At 38.7% G+C, this 14,999-nt stretch overlaps 1 protein-coding gene across 5 annotated transcripts in view; it reads right to left on the reverse strand.

The window, feature by feature from the left end:
* Nucleotides 1-14,999, reverse strand: part of CNKSR2 (connector enhancer of kinase suppressor of Ras 2) — a 210,175-nt gene that overhangs the window by 21,703 nt on the left and 173,473 nt on the right. The gene's annotated exons all lie outside the window — the stretch shown is intronic.

The following is a 14,999-nucleotide window of genomic DNA, read 5'->3' on the forward strand; positions in this document are numbered from 1 at the left end:
GCATCTATATAATGGTGAGCTTCCTTTCAATCCAGTTCTTAGTACTGCTCTCTGTCCTGCCAAGGGCAGCATAAAGGGTATCCAGGGGCTCTAAGGAAATCCCTGTCACCACAATTGGTGATTGTTGTACGCAAGGGAATCCTGCTTTACAAAGTGCGTGTGGTGAATGAATGGAAACACCCTGTGATGCTGTGGGAAGGGCTACCTATAAAAACAGCTAGCCTTTGAAACTGCCAGGTAAGAGTGCCCTTCCCTCACCCTAAGCCAAAGGATGCTTGTCCTGAGGGGGGCAGATAGGATTACTGGTGGTGCAAAGGGGTTTTCCTGCAAGGACTGTGTGGTCCAGGACCAATCAAGACTTCTTCTCCTCTATAAACAATGGGGATGTAACAGAGGTCTGTATAATTATGAGCACATACTTGCAGAGAAAAGTCAATTATTGCCTCTTCGAGTAACAGAAACATTTGAAAGTTTGTGTGGCAAATTCAAAACTAACTAGAAGAGATGCTTGTCTCTTCAGCATTAAAATGTGCAACTACTTCTTGCCACATGATAGAGCTCAAAGTACACCTGAGTTCAAAATCGAGAAAGCTACAAGCAAGGCACCTTTAACTCTCCCCTAGAAATATGGTTTTAGGCACAGTTCATGGCAGGCTAACTGGGTTAGCTGGAATGTGGGGCTCATGGCTCTTTAGGGTAATCATTTGTGCTTGCAGGCGATTTTTTAAAACTGAAATAACTCAGAGTCTGAGATCTGATACAGAACTACACAAATCAATGTTTTGGACAATCCTTACTAAGCCCACATCTGCTGTGCAGAATGGAAATATTAGGTTGCAAAATGCAGTAGTAAAATAACAAGCTCAGCAAATTTTTAATTTTGCAAGGATTTGTTGTTTTCAGAAGTAAATACCCCTCTTAAAGAAGGTGTGTATCTGATGGCAATAAGCTTACTAATTTTCCTGTATAATGCCAGGACAACCAGCTATTCTGAAGAGGCTTTACAGCATTAGATTTGTCACTGATGCTTTTGTAATTTGCAGTGACTGCATATACATTCATCTTTCTCAATATTTTTTATTCCAGGAATATAGGTAAAGAGGTTATGGAGAAATCATCCTGCTACAACAAAATGGAATTAGGCTGTAAATTTATCTTCATTTATGTAATTTTTTTCATAACTAGGGGAAAAAAGAATAGAAAACAACATTGCTTCTGAAAAGTAGACCCAACAAAAATAACTTCAAAATACATGAAGATCATACTACCTTTTATAGTGCCCTTGATTTTATGTGATATCTTAAAGACTTTACTGTGGTTACAGAGTAACTACAAAGTTCAATGTATATGATATAACACATCTATTCAACAACTCAATGGAAAAAGAAGAATTTCTCAAGTTTCTTACAAAAAGTGCATGGTCAGCTTAAGCTGAAGGTTTTGAGAGAGAATGTTAATAGGTAATGACTTAAAAAAATTGTGGAGGCACCAAGGTGTTATGCTTAAGTCAGGCTTTGAGGCCAATAACAGACAAATTCTGCAAGGGTTGGTGCCTTTTATCATGGTAATTGTTGTCCCTTACTCAACTCTGCTCAGTTGTAAAACTTCCCCCCCACCTCCTCGAGAAGGTCTGATGGGGCATAACTGGCTTAACTGCGCTGACATGAGAGGTAGCTCTCATGTCTTTGAAGGGGTCATAAACTATCAAAGACCCCCAAAGCACCCCCAGACTCATTTTCTGAGGCTTTCCACCAGAGGACTGAAAGTTCCCCCCACCCAGGGGAGGTACCAGGCATTCCCACTTGGCCCGAACATATATTAACCCATTGGACTTTGTGTTTGGTGGGGCTTCTTCCCCCACCTCCTACAGATCAAGACCATCGCTTCGACCAACGATGCAACAATCAAATCTTGTCGTAGATCCCATGGGTGGTGATTATGAATCTTTCTACTCTTATCCAGTCTTTCTTTTCCTTCCTTTCTTTTCCCTTACGCATTTTCTTAAGTGCTTTCTTATTGCCATATTACTATAGATAATAGTAACCAAAAAAGCTACATACTGGCTTTCCATTGCAACCAAACTGTTCTAAAATAAACCCTACAGATATATAATTACAAACACCGATCCTTCAGTGTCTTTCACTCTAATCCGCCCCAAGGGATCTATTAACAACAACTTGAGTTACTCTCATCTTCAGAGGCGGGTTGCAACCAGTTTTTAAAACAACCCCTTAGCAGTTGTGTGCAGAAACCTTGAGGGGATTTCAGAACTGGAAATCCACAGCTACATATCTAAGCACAGAGAACAATCTCCCTTGCTCAGCCTGGAACTACCACAACCAGTTTCCCTTGGTAGAAGGAAATGGATATTAATAAAACCCAGCAGAAACAGAGATGAAGGTCTGGTTATATACTTTTGGTCATTAATAACAGTGCCAGCTATGGCAACCACTAAAGATGAGCAACAGCCCTATGAATTTGTCTTTTAAAACATCTACTCCATTTCCATATAGTACCACTGAGTAAGTCATCTGAAGAAAAAGTCTCACCAGTGGGCTCTGATAGTACTTTTAGAACCTGTGAGCTAAGGGGACATTATGAGAGGGGTTTATTTGTCAAAAGTAACTGTCTCCTCAGCAGAGATATTATAGGGTTTTCAACTTAATCATGAGGTTATGCCAGATTCTCCTCCTTGGAGGACAACTTGGATTAAGGAAATGTTTTAGTGCACAGGCATGGTCTGCCAGAATGTGGCCCCAGCATAAAATCCATCCGCTTGGCTCACCTGTGCATCTTACTAAGTTGCATAAATCTGAAATAAAGTCAAAGGCAGCATGTGTGCATTTACAGTAGGTTATACTGTAAGAGAAATGTGACACTGTAAAAACAAAATACTTTTAAAACAGTTTTTCTAACTGGAGAAAGATTTATAACACCATAATCCTCATCTGTGGCACAGACCATTAAAGGTCGATAGGATTTTCATTTGAAAAACCAATGACAATTTAATGAAACTTGTTCCATAGCTTATCCTCACCATTACAGACTTATGTCCTGTTTCTAGTCTTCTACCTTTTGCTTCCATCTCACCTCACTCAATTTTGAAATCTTTTCCCCAGCTACCCTGATGTTCCTTGTTCCCAAGAAACACTAGAGATCACAGACTGCAGAAAGCGTTTCCTTTGTTTTTCACAGGTAAATTAAACCTCCACCACCTTGGGGGTGTGCTCTCCTTTGTTCATTGGGTTACTCTCAGCAACCTCCTACTCCCCATCATCCCCAGGAGCAGTGATGCTGAGAAATGCACACAGTCTTCTGGCAGCCTTGGCGGAAAAGCCAAATCTATGTAGAATATAAAATCTCACTCCTCCATGCCTGTTTTCCTCCAAGAAGGAACAACAAGTGTCCCAAGCGCTGGCTGCTCAGAGCCATTCGGCCATGCCCTCATCCTCCCACATTCAACCTCCACTAAATTTCAGAAATAATGAAATCCATAAAGACCCAAGTGCTATTTTCAAAACTGAAGAGCCTAATTTTTACTTCAAGTGACTTTTACTCTCACTATAAATCTCATAATCCTGTTTAGCAACAACATGAACCACCTTAGGAAATTGGTCTTTTGGGATGGGAGAGGCCAAGAAGAAGGTGGCTGACATTTTTGAGTTTCATTAACTGTAAAAGCCATTTCCAAAGTGTGAGTCTCCAAGCCAATCATTTTTTAACTTTATGAAAACCCTGAAACTTCCTTCCTCTCTGTAGCAATAGTTCAGTATTAATTGTACCAAAAATTTCAGCCATCCTTTAAACAAGTATTCCCAGGAAAACACACATCCCCTTTTCTCTTCTTCTACTATGAAAACATTTTACACATATTTTATACACTGCACAAGAATTTCATAAAATGAAATTTCTCAAATTCTAAGAGTGTGCATAGATATAAGGATAGCCTGTTTATGCTGTAAGATTCATGATAGCTGCTATAAGGTGTTCCTATCTGCAGGTAAAATTTGTGAATTGAAAGTTAAAAAGTAAAATGAGCAGAGAACTTGGAAACTGTCAATTTATTAATGCATAATGCACTAATGTCTAAAGGGTATTTTCTGTTTGTTGGGTTTTTATTTTATTTTTATTTCTCAATCTCACCATTTCATAGCCCATTGTCAAAATTCAGAGATTTAAATTTTCAATGTGATGGTATATAAAATTTATAGTATGGTTAAATTAGTCTAGTTCACTAATAAGTATTTCTAGCCCATGTAAAAATCATATGAAACTTTTGAGGCTACATTAAGAAATAGGACATTAAATACCTATATCATACAGTACACAGGAGAAGGTAAACATAGTCCTCAGTGGCAAAACAATGTGAAAGAATTAATAATTTAGTCTTGGAGAGTTTTAGCTTGGAGTGTAAAATTTAAATGGGATTTTCCCCAGGCACTTTACACAGCCATAAATAAATAAATATAAATACTCTCTTCTGCCTTCTAAAGAGGCAGAAACTAGCAACTCTAGTTGTATCTAAAGCCATTACAATACATTTTCTAGTTAGAAATATAAATGTTTTACTGTAAAATTATGTACATTATGTACATGTACTTAGCTTGATAAAAAAAAGGAAATGTCTCGAAATTTTTTTTTTAATTAAAAGTTGAATATAAATGGCAGAGCACATTCTAGCAGGGAGGAAAGAAACAAGAATTCTCAGAGTAATCATCTTCAAACTTTTTACAGATTAAGTATGATTCTTATATCGGATTTCAAGTGTATACATTATTACAGTAAAAAAAAAGATCTCACATTAATGCCAAATGCAGAAGCTATTGAAACACTGTTATGTGAATTATAAAACAGATTTTGCTGTTTTTACTGTAGGAAGACACTCTCTAATTCCCTAAGTCTCCTATTCACCAGCTCTCAAGGATTCCATAAAGACCACTTTGCACAGACAGGAAATGCCACATGAGCTGCAAGGAGCCCACTGACAGGGACCTCTGGCATCGCCAGGCCCAGCTGGGCCTTGCGGTGCCGCTGCCTGATCTCTGTCTGTCCCCGAATTTACAACGAGCAGAAAGCAACTAAGTGAGCTTTTCTTAATATTGCCTCCTCCTTGAGGCCTGTAAATCATCACATGATTAAAGGAACATTTCAAAATCTGGCTGAAAGAGGGTTTAAATTGAAGGTTTTTTGGCAGCCTCTCTCCTCACTCTCTGATGGTGATAACTCAAATACTTTTAAACAAATCAGTGGTGATATTTTATATTCCAAAAGCCCAAAATTTATCCCTCTGGAATCCAGGAGAGAAGAAATAATTAGCTAATATAATTTTATGCCAGCAGTACTCAAAATGTGGAGCCAGAAAGCAAAAATCCTACTTAAAATACAGCCATTTTCTTCAAGTAAATACAACAAGATCCTGCAGAGAACTTGTTTCATGCTTTGTTCATAAAATCGTGGTATTTAATAGCATCACAGTAGTACAATGATGTTGGAGCGTTAACCATCATCAACAGGTTCCAAAACTCGCAAATGTGGCCCATTAAAAGGAGACAAAGAAGTATTTATCTTCTAGCTTTTGAACCACAATTTTCAAAAACAAAGCTAGGAATCTATTTTGTTAATAATGAATAAGAACTGAGATCCTTGCAAAACTGCCTGATTACTGGGCTTTTTTATTTGTTTGTTTATTAATAAAAAACTGTATTATCACATTTGTTTCATAACAACTGACAATGCTTGTGTTGAAAAACAACAGATCTTGCAAATAAAACTCACATGGTTATTAGAAACTCTGAGTGTTAAGCACTTTTCCATCAGGGACTGATGGAACCCCAACTGACAAAAGAATGAGCCTTCAGCTCCCCATCTATCTCCAGGTAACATTTCTTGGCTATTTAGATGCAGAATGGATGTGAGACAGGGGATAATCTTTTCCTTCTAGTAGTTCAGCTCCCAGAAGTGAGTGATATTAGCCACCTCCCATATCCAAGGTGTCCCCTGAAAGCAAAAGCCAAGCCCAGATGGAGGAGACACCAAAGGCTTGCTGTTAACAGGGAAGGCTGCACTATGTGTCCTGCATCCAGAAACAGTCCCAGATGGCACTAATAGCCTGAATGGTGGAAGAGAATAAACTTATTAAAATTCACAAACACCAGAGTGCCAGGAAACATTTCCTAGACTGCTGGAGGACAGTCTCAGAAGTTGGAATGATTTGGAGGGATGAAATCCCTTGCCAAGTTTCATATAACAATATGGTAAATGCTATGCTAACAGGCACAGATCTTGGCATACACCAAGTTAGTCTACAGGGCTTTTTTTTTTTTTTTTTTTTTTGTCTAGTCAGGCTGTTAGTTTTACAAAATGTCATATTTATTTGTTTGTTGGTTGGGTTTAGTCCAATTAATTTGACATTTTAATTCACCTGAGGTTTTTATTAACATGAGCTACTTGATGTGGATATGTAAAAGGTGAAGGAATAATCAGAACAACTGCAATTAGAAAACACAACAATTAAGCAGAAAAGCATCTGGGATACTGTACAGCCCAAAGTGAAATATGAAGTACAGTATAGTTGCCAAACAGATACTTATCACAGTATAGAGCATAAAACAGCCAGGGCAAAGCAACCTTTCTGGACTCAACCAAGTGTGGTGCACCCAGCTTGGACTCTGCCATCGCAGAAGAGGTGTAAGTCAGCTGGAACACCCAGGAAAGAGGAGCCAGAGGCCTAGCAAATGCTATCAATGAAAAAAACTAAACCAACCTTCATAACAACCTTTCAGCTTAAAAGAAGAGCTGCTGTAATAAAGCAGTCTGTTTTCTGCGCCATAACGGAATGGAAATCCTGGGCTTAAATTGCAGTGGGAACAATTCAATATCTGTTAGGAGAAAAAAATTCCCAGGAGAACAAAAAGGAAAAGCACTGTCTGGATGGAATGAAGAATGCCCACCACTGGGGATTTTTATGGGCAGGTAGGTATAGTAGCTCCAGATTTAGAGGGCAGAGCTATAATAAATAATCTTTCAATTCACTTCCAGTTCACTGGCTCCAAGACACACACAGCACAGTTACAGCTTCACCAGATTCTTTGGAGGGACAAAGATTTTAACATATATATACTGCCTTCCTGCAGTGGAAAGGTTTTAGAAACCAGTAAGGACATTAAGATTCCAAAACGGAATCACTGACAGCCAAACCATTTTAGCTGTCAAGGAGTATCTGCGGAAGTTGCATAGGGTTGGCAGGTTAGATACACTGCCTACACAGGATGTGTGACCCTCTGGAGCAGCAGCTAGTGATCAAAGGAAAGTTGGCCAGAAAAACAGGTTAGGATGTTCTTTACAAAAAATTGTCCTGCAACAATTTTTTATTTCACAGGCCTCCATGACAATCTTAATTTTAAATATCAAAATTCTGAAGATTTTTAAAAAAATAGATCAAACCAAACAAAACAGCTTTGTAACATATTTGGCTTTTCCTGAGTCTTTTGTCCAGCAAAAAAAAATTCTAGCAGGATGCTGACTGTTTGCATTGAGGTCTTTAATATCCCATCCTGCTTCCCATGATGAAGAGTAATTTAACTTAAATAATGCATGTTTACTTTGTGACTCTCCAGATGTTCACCGAGGTAGTAGTTTGATAAAACTACATCCCTCCCATGTCCTTCCAAGCACTACTGACTCAAGTTCATCCCTGTTTTAATGGTCACCTTGAAAGAACATGAGAGTCACACATACCAGATGGTACCACCTGGAGACGTAATAAATATAATCTGGAAAGACTTTGGTCCTCCTCTGTTCTCCTAATCCTACTGATACTGTGCCATATTCTTCTGATTTAATTACAACTGATTACAGAAAGGGTTTACTTTTTTTTAGCTTTGGAAAAAAAAGAAGAAAATTTAAAATTATACATTTTGAAAGAACATTCTCATGTACATGACAGGTGGTTAACTTTTTTATTGTAGGCTTCTGTTTCCTTTGCATTTAGAAACCTTCAGATTAGTCTAAGTCCTCGCTGCATCTCAAAGAAGAACTATCTCAGTTCTGCAAAAAATCCAGTGAAAAAACTCTTCTCAGGGAAAAATTCCAATTAAATCACAGTGGTCAAATCTAAGAGTGTCTTTAAAACAATTTTCAGTGAGTTTCAGTGAGAAGGTTTATGTAAATTCTTAGAAACAACGCAAGTTTTTCATGTTTGAAATCAAAATGAATGTGAGTTTAAATTCTGGGACAGGAAAACTCTCTTTTCAATGGAAAACTATGTGTTAATTTAAAAAAAAAAAAGAAGTTGGATTTTCCTTTTCATACATAAAATAATTTCAAAAAAGCTACATATCATCATTTAAGAATGAAAGCACATTTAGAATCAAGGGGACGGAATCTGCAAGCACAAAAACGGCCTTTTTATATTGCTACTGAGATGTGTCAGGCCAGTAACCTGGGAAGCAATAGCATATCCTTCAGTATGGTAAACAGAGAGCCCTACAGGACTTAGACTGTCTTTTCTCTATTGCTTGTGAAGTAGTCTGCCATTTATGAGTTCCCTTTTCCCAAAGACAGAATCTCTGCAGCCAGACTCAGGCAGGGGAGCAGCAGAGACAGTCTGCTTACACTTAGAAATGGAAAAATTAAAGGTAAACCACTTCAGTTACATAACACCTAAGAGAGAATTAATGCAGAACATACCCCCCCTCCCCCCCCCCGAAATATATTCTCACATCTATAGATTCCTTGCTTCGCCACCTAACCCAAAGGGATCTCTGGTAGGGCAGTACCACAGCTCCACTGACAGTCCCCAACTTAGTAACTGAATTGAAGAAACTTTGCAGGAAAAATAATTTAGGAAAATGGCCATGTAAGAAATTCTCTTGTGCATGCCTTTTGCTTATAAAAAGACAATTTAATCCATATATTTCAGGAAAAAGCAAATGACCTTTGTTGGCAATGACACACAGAGTTATTAAAACCAAAAGAAAAGTAGGAATTCACCTCTCTTTTGCATTTTTAGTAGCATGGGCAATGGAAATCAAATAAAATTTTATATATGACAACAATATATTTGTGGGTGAAATACATTCATATGAATAAACACTAACAAGTACAAAATTAAACTACTCTTATGACAGCCCATATTGCTTTCTGAATTGCTACTTAGTAAATGATTCAATATTTGGCTTTTGAACACTGCAGGCAATTTTTTCCCCTCAAACTGAAAAATTTAAAATCAGGAAACAGAGGCTTTGTATCCCATCATTTTTATGTAGAATGCAAACTCACTTCTCTAATAGGGTTGCTTTTGCATATGAGAATTGGAAAAGCTTTATTTAATAAATTTTAAATTTTAATTAAAGAACCTTCTCAGAAAGAAATATACCTACTCCCAATACTTGTTTATCTAAGTTAGCCTTCCTATCAGTAATTTTAATAATATAATAAGTAGTCTAAAAGACATTTTTATTCACACAACTGAACATACACACACATATATGGTAGTTAGAAGACAACTAAGCAACTCTTACTTCGGATGACAATTTTCCCAAATATGCAATTGGTTCTGGAACCTTATAGAAATTCCTATCAGGTAAAAATGAATCTTAAAATTTAACGAGAATAAAGAAGTTTAGCCTGACATATCACCTAAATTACCAGCAATGATGTTCCCCACACTAATTTTCAAATTTAACAGCTCTCATGGGATCTCAGTGGATCTTATGACAAAAGAAGCCCTAAATACTTAAGTTGAAAACACATAAAATAGAATATGTGAATAAACACCATCCCACTAGACATTCTGCATGTAAAGCATTTGCTTTGAAGAGCAGACCAGGTGATATGGCAGCCACTGTCTTGCCCTGCTTTTCCATGAGACACTGATAAAAATTTCATTGTAAATATATAAACTATCCAAAGCAGTGCAGGTTAGCCATTTACACTATAAATCAACAGGTTTAAGATCGTATTTTTGAACATAACTCAGCAGCGTTTTTTACGTAAGCAATTACATAAGCATTCTGAGTTAACAGCAAAGCTGGAGCCTCAGAGGCAGTGGGAGGGCGGGAGGGATGGAGACCTCCTCCTAGCAGACAAGGTACAAAATGCTGATGGTCCTCAGCCTGCAGGAGTGCAAATGCCCAGCCAGGTGCCACAGGAAGGCTCAAATGGGAATCAGGAATGAAAAATCAGATTCCAAAAACAAAGCTTAGAAAAAGCAGACCTGTGTCTGTGAATGCATGGGCTGTGTCGCCCAGAAGGATGTCAGGCAAAAAAACCCCTGGCAAATGCTCTCCATTGTACAGGACTGATAGTGGAGGCAATAATTTAGAATAACACTGTCCTTAGTGTCCCAGAAGGTGCTGCAATTTGTGCTATTCATCAGCCTCATATGGAATACTTCTAATGTGAAATATTATCTGTAATTTCTCATAGCTCTGCTTATTTAAGATATTACTGGGCACTCACACCTTTACTAACCTGAATAATTACAGAGGGGAAGATACGGTATCTTAATGGTTTCTCCCTTGCCTCTCAGTGTAGTTAAAACTAGGTGGTGAGATGACAGGACACCGCTAATGGTATCCTCTCTGAAACGGAAATAGGCTGTTAGAAAAGCAAACAGCCCTATTAATTTCAGTCACACATCCTCACAACTCCAGTGCACACAGTCCAGGCACTCTGCGTTATTCGTCCTGACTCCCACACTTCACTGTTGCCTAAATCCTGCTTAAGTGAAGACACCTTACCCAAAATGCAGAGAAGCAAAACCTAGAAGTGGTACACAGGGTACCACTTCATAATATAGTGTTTAATTGGCAAACATTGATCTTTCTGAGAGTTACCATTTGCACTGCCCTCTCATTAAGAAGAGGCAAGCTTCCCTGGACCTGCATTTCAGAATCTGAAATACCTGACCTTATTCAGAGTATATTTTTTACTAGCACTGACTCCTTCTTGTAGGCAAATGCCACCTAGGATGTCGCATGGATACACCTTTTTGGGCACAGTGCATGATACTCATTGCTAGTCGCAGGACTCCTTAAACTCCTGTGTCCTACTTTGTGAAAGCACTACCACCTTGAATTTCATTTCTGCAACTGGGAGGTAGGCTGGGAGAAAGTGTTCTCATCTTCTCCTATTCTTTTGCTGGCTTGTAATTTTTCTACAGGGGAAAAAAAGAAAAGAAAACTCTCAGGCTTGGTACCTCAGCACAGTCACTTGATACTTCTTTCAGTGACCAGCCCTCCCTGACATCAAGGTGAACTTTCCTGAAACCCTTCACAGGTATTGGACATCTCCCTGAGTTGCGAAATGCCAACATTAGTTCCTGCTCTGGCCTTTGACAAGTGTTTTCAGTAGTTTAAGGTTAGAAGCCAAATTACAGAGACTGGATCATGAGGCTATTGTGTTCCTTGGGGACAGCGCTCACAAGCCTATGTGGGACTAATCGTGGGATGCCAGGAGATGTTGCAAACCTGAACAAGGGCTTGTGGTGATGGAGCAAAATGCCAGGGAAATGCCAGCCTACAGAAACACTGTGAAATCTTTTCAAGGTGACACAAGTCACATGTGGAAGATTGTAACGTCTTGTAAACACTCTGGAGGGTGAAATCAATGCAGCAAACAAGTGCCTCCCAGCCTTTAATTGCCCCCGAAGGGCAGCCATTGATGTATTGAAATTTATTTAAGCCTTTGTTATAGCTGTCCACCCTATATAGAAGATACTCTAAAATTGCAGTGATGGGGTAGCAACAGAAAAAATCTTAAACACATGTCAAGAGGAATTACAGTACTTAAGAGTGCAGGAAAAGGACTGAAAACTTGCAGAAGCAAGAGAACAAAGAGGCAAGGAACAAAGCAGAAGGAAATGGAGTTTAGCAGTGGGAAGACAGTCTAAGTAATTTCTTCAAACTCAAACATAGACATCAACGCTTTTCTATCCATATTCCTGAATAAATTTTATGGAGCCAGCACAGTGGAAAGCTCCTTTGCACATTGTTGCAGGTCCCAGGTGTGAGTTCCCTGGAAAATGTGCCAATATTCCTCTGGTCAACCCCACAGCACATGGAGCCAGCAGCAGAGCTCCTGTACCAGCACTCTCTGGGCAGATGACAGCACCATAGACTCCCACAGATGCTGCTGTTGTTCAAGGACTTTCTTGGGGAGTATGGAAAAAAGGTGCAGGTTTTTCTGCAGCTAAGTTGGAGGGATCTACAGTCAGTTACACTGTGTAGAGAGCGAGTTACCTACTCTTAAATGCTGAACCCTTAGTAATTCGCGTTACTGTCCCACAAACCAAAGAAGTCTTTGAAAATTAAGGAACCACCATAAAAATAATTAAAAAAAAAAAGGTAAAAAATGAGGTAAGCTTTCCTGGAACAAAAGCTGGAAATAGTCTCTGAAGAAGATCTTATAAGCGTTCTTTGGCATTAAGTGGTGAAATCTGTTGAAGCGCACAGAGGGCAGACAGTGGTGGGGTCAGAGGGGAAGGGAGTGACAATGCCATGATGCACACCTGTCTCCTTCTATTACCTTTCTCCAGCAGAAAACAAACCTGAAAAGGCCCAACTTGTCCTTCCTAACTGAATCGCAGACATGCAATGCAGTGTGCCACAGCCTTTGACCTGCTCTGCCTGTGCAGGCTGCCTCTGAACAGCACAGCAAGAGGGATGTTTGGTGCCACAGGTCTGAATGTTGTTTGCCATTTGCATAACCATCAGGAGCAAACACATGGACAAACTCAAATATCCCACAGGAGAATCCTCTTGGATTACAAAGCAAGAGACCAATGCAGGACGGTGTCAATATGGAACATCTAAATGGTTTACACAAAAGTCATTAGGGAAATAAAACAATCCATTAAAGATTAGCAGTGCATTGTTAATATGATACAACAAGACAAAAGGAAGTAACTGAACACGCAACAAAGTCAGGTCCTAACTGACAAACATAGGAAAGGACAACCCGTATTTTCAATTTAGCATACGTATCTAGGCATTGCAGCAGAGTTGATACACAGAACTATTTGCAGTGTCAGTAAAGTCTTGCAATATCTGTTTAAGGCATAAAGCAGCGATTGACTGAGAGATGTTTAGTTGCAAACCATCGTAGCTTTGGAAAGTCAACAGAACTATGTTAAATTATAGCAGCTGGGGGCAGCATTTGAAAGAAGGGTGGAGCTCCTGGTTTGTAGTGCAGTTATTTGAAAACAATTTTGCAAAAGAAGTTGGAAGAAACAGGACCACATTTTGCTATTTGATTTAAACTCAGGTGGTTTTAAAAGTGAGAATGTAAGAACAGAAAGCTAAGAAAACAAACTTTTGGCAATAACATTTAACTTGTACAGCAACAACTGCAAAGGAGCTGCATTCTTGTCCCGCATAAAAAGCAATAGGAATGATTAAGCTTTAAAACACATACATGTACACACAAGAACACAAATAATCATCAAAAAACCCAGAACTATGTCAGGATCACAAATGTGTAAGGCAAATAAATATATTTAAAAGGTTCTGATATCACATGAGAGAACATTCAAGGTGAGATTAAAACATTTCTAAGAGAGAGGATTGCCTTTCTCCAGCCAGTTGCAATGTTTCATTTTCCCAGAGCAATGGAGGTGAAGGAGGCAGTGAGGTAGCACACACAAGGACACCCATCCTATCAGCAACTTAGCAGATGTAAGCAAATCTTTCAGCTCAGAAACTAGATTTTGCACTTAAGAACACCACTTGCATGAAACCCCTCCAGCTTTTTACTGGTAAGGGTACTGGAAAATTCAGCGTTGCAAACAGAACATTGCAGCCATAGCGACAAGCAATTCAACACTTAAACTTTTCAACAGACTGAACAGTATTTTACTTCTAGTTTTATAATTTCATGGTCAGTAATTCATCAGGAGCACTTCAATTGTCCAGCTGGTTGTTAATGTCTCAAAAACAATCTCCTTTTAAAGCTTCAACCAAGAAAACCTCCTCACTCAAAGAAAAAAGTACGTGTGTATAGGGAGTCCACTTCAAAAATTAAACTTTTTCTCCTTTTTTGGAAATTGGTATAGAAAGATGGAGAAGAGCCCAAGTTCTGGTCCATTAAATCAAACACTAGACCTTTACTAGTAAGGTAAGACCAAAAGCATTGTAATTGAGATTTAAAACACCTAACAACTTAGACTCTGCAACAGTATCTGTAAGTAATGTCCAAACAGCACAGCAAAGACCATGGAAAGTCTCCTTGACCCTTTCTGTTTTCTGTGAGAATTTTTTAAAGAAATATTTTTATATTGCTATCAGTAAAAACTCATTTGAAAACAAAAACTGAAGACTAAAAATAGGATAAAACATTCTGCATCACTGATGAAATTTAACCCTGTTAATTAGACAGCTTCATTTCACAGTCAATAAGAGTCTAATATTACCCTAATAAATGTATAGGTTTTTTGGAAAGTGTCACGAATGAACACAACTGAAATAGTGCCTTTTTAAACTTTTGATGGCATCAAATTTAATATCTGCAAAAGAAATCACTGGAGATGTTTAGAACATAATGACTAAAGCATAAGGGCAATGGAAAACTGCTGATGTTTCCCAAGTAGACTAAATATGAATTTTAATGCCCAACAATGGTGCTAACTTTAATGAATTAACTTAGGTAGGCAGTTAATTATCCAAAGCATTTATTACCCTTTCCTATCTCTTTACCATTTTTATCCTCCTTTACTGCAGTAAAAAAGCTGAATTTGAAGGAACAGATAGCAGAGACCCTTTGAGAGCTTCAGGAGTCATCCTGCCTTCCTTGCCGCTTCAGGTAACTTAATTGCAGTGTAACCCCACAATTCATGGATGCAGACTTCATTGACTGACCCTGCAACTTGGGTGTGAACTCAACTTTGCCAGCAGCCCATGCTGAGAAGCTCCATAAACGACAGCGAAGGACAGAGCATGGAACAGACACAGAAATGTGTTTACACATTTAGGAGGGGCAGGGACCTTCTCTAATCCCTGTTT

This window comes from Pipra filicauda, unplaced genomic scaffold, assembly GCF_003945595.2.
Source record: "Pipra filicauda isolate LSUMZ 115617 unplaced genomic scaffold, ASM394559v2 scaffold12_size5214236_pilon, whole genome shotgun sequence".
NCBI lineage: Eukaryota > Metazoa > Chordata > Aves > Passeriformes > Pipridae > Pipra > Pipra filicauda.